The sequence below is a fragment of the Frankliniella occidentalis genome, unplaced genomic scaffold (assembly GCF_000697945.3).
Source record: "Frankliniella occidentalis isolate FOCC.00 unplaced genomic scaffold, Focc_3.1 Scaffold407, whole genome shotgun sequence".
NCBI classification, from domain to species: domain Eukaryota; kingdom Metazoa; phylum Arthropoda; class Insecta; order Thysanoptera; family Thripidae; genus Frankliniella; species Frankliniella occidentalis.
This window is the reverse complement of record NW_026267529.1, coordinates 47,673-50,240: the sequence shown is the minus strand read 5'-3', so window position 1 is coordinate 50,240 and position 2,568 is coordinate 47,673.

Genomic DNA, 2,568 nt, shown 5'->3' with positions numbered 1-2,568 from the left:
GGGGGGGCACCGGCACGCAAAATAGGAAGGAATTGCCATGCCAGCAAAATATTAGCTGCCATGGCGACGAAAAGTTCATAGCAAGCTACATTCTAGTGCGAATCCGTTATCTCGGATACTAGAAACTTGCTCGTAACCGATATTCTCCGCTATCTCTGGATTCATAGCAAACGGATTAGCTCCTGTAGCTAATTTTTCGCAAAGGCAGCTAATAATCGGCTTGCATCATGCTTGCATGGCTAAATGTGAAAGTTGGGTAATCCGGAATTTCATCCCAGCTATTGACAGCGCACTGTAAAACCAACTGTCGACCATGCACACAAAAAGAACAGCATGCCTGGAGGCACGCACGAGCAGGTGTGTGCCTACCAGGTCGACTGTTACAAGTGTGTGTCTGCCTTGGTCGACTGTTACAAGTGTGTGGTGCGTGCCTGCCAGGCAGGTGGGCGGGAGCGGCCCGACGGCTCGATGCCGTGCGGCGTTTGGCTTTAAAAAAATATTCCTTTGCTTAACTGTACTGGAAACCAAAAATAGAAAAAGTTAAGCCCCCCGAAATGGAGTCCACCAGGCTATGTTTGTGGGAGTCTTCGGTGATCGTGGGAACTGTAGGTTTTGCACAGCGGCCGCTAAGACTCGCCATTCGTCAGAACCGTCACCGGACCCCGTACCTTTGGTTGTTCGAATTACAGGTTCACAAGGTGAGCAAGACTGAAACTTGGATTCCACGGCCATACCTCCTGGACCTGGAGGACTGTTATCTCTTTCCGTATCGAGGGGTACGTGGGTATCGAACCCACAACCCCGATCGCCAAGCCTAATCATCGTCAGTTTCAGCGACCCTGCCACCAAAGCTACCAAGCCAACGGAGGTGAGCCGTGTTCCGATATTGTCCTTGAACTTCAGGTCGGCCCTGAGGCCGGCACATCAACGCGAAACGGAAAAGCAATTAATCTTTGCGAGCCTGGAGTCGAACCGTCGGCCTCCCACGCTCTGGGCGGGTGCTCTGCCGACTGAGCCGTAGAGGCAAGAAACGGGTCGGGCTGCCGCTCCAGGGGACGAACCATTCCGCGCAGTCCCTGACGACCCCCCCCCCCCCTTGATCGGCGGCCCGAATCCCACTACTAAAAGATTGCTGAAGACACACGCAGCACGGCACCGAGCCGTCGGACCGCCAAGTATGTGCCTGCCAGGCACACACTTGTAACGGTCGAACTGGCAGTCACATACCTATGCTCGCGCTTGCCTGCAGGCATGCTGTTCCTTCTGTGTACATGGTCGACAGTTAACTGTCACAGCAAATAATTTTCCGGAAAGTTCCCGGTTGAATCCGCGGAAAGCAATCCCGGGTGCTATTTCTCGTCATATCTATGCATGTTATAACATTTTCAGCAACCATAAAATGAACTCCCCGGATCCAACCGGGAGACTCCCGGAAAAATGTTTTCTGTGTTGGTTTTACAGTGCGAAATTCAATAACGTAACGTGAGGCCGGAGATAGGTCCGGCATGCAATGTCACCTTGGCAGTGATAAATCCCTTTCAATTGAAAAGCAGACCGTCGCGGATAACCCCTTTATATTGTGTTTGCAGCGCCGTGCGAACTCGCTGCTGCATTCCTTAAAACCAAAAAAGGACTTTGCTTTCACAACAAACAACTTTGTTGAAATAGACAGAACAAAACAAGAATGTTGTAGGAAATAAAATGTTGTTGCGGGAAATCTGTGAAATTTTTTCACCACCACGAACACTTTGCTACAGCAACAATTTTATTCTGGTAACAGAATGGTTGTTATGCTCTCCCAACGAGCAGATTGTTGTCCTAACTAAGTGTTGTTGTTTTGTTTTTTTTTGTAGTACAAAACATTCAGTACCTAGAACAAGTTGTTTTTGTTATTCGGCCCGACCGTGGGATTTTGCACGACAATTCCTATGGTTGTGCGTGGTTGCTACAAATCCCGCTGGGTGGAGCCGGCCGAGTCCACCACAATTATCACACATTGTCGCATTTTTACGTCTGTTTGTCCGGCTAAGAATGCAAAGGAGGTCACGTCGGGACGAGACAATCTAGTTAAACGCTTGTTGACAACGCAGTCCAATGACATCCTCAGGGGGAAAAACGAAGGGGGGGCGCGAGTGTTCGTAGCGCGAAGCGAAGTGTCTGCAACTGCGGCTTGCCGGGTGTACACTCGAAGTGGACTTCCTGGTTTCCCTTCAGCTTGCATGTTTTTCCGCAGTTTCTCACTTTCCCTAACCCTCGTTTCTTTAGAGCTGTTCATTCGTCTCATTTTTCCTGGCCACTACAATTTTTTTCTGTTCGCCCGTGTTGCTTTCTGTTCCCGGTTTTTCCCGCACAATTATTTTTTCCAGTTTTCGCTCACAAGTTTTCTTGGTCTTTGGTTTCTTGGTAGTTTCACGGACTAATGATTTCCCAGCTGGACTTGTCAGTTTTCAGGGCGTCCGGAGCACACGCTGTCCTAATTGCGGCCAAACGAACGCGACAAGTTGTTATTATTCCCGATAAAACCTTTTCCTTTCCGCACAGAGGGCTAAGCGGGAGACGCGCCCGGCC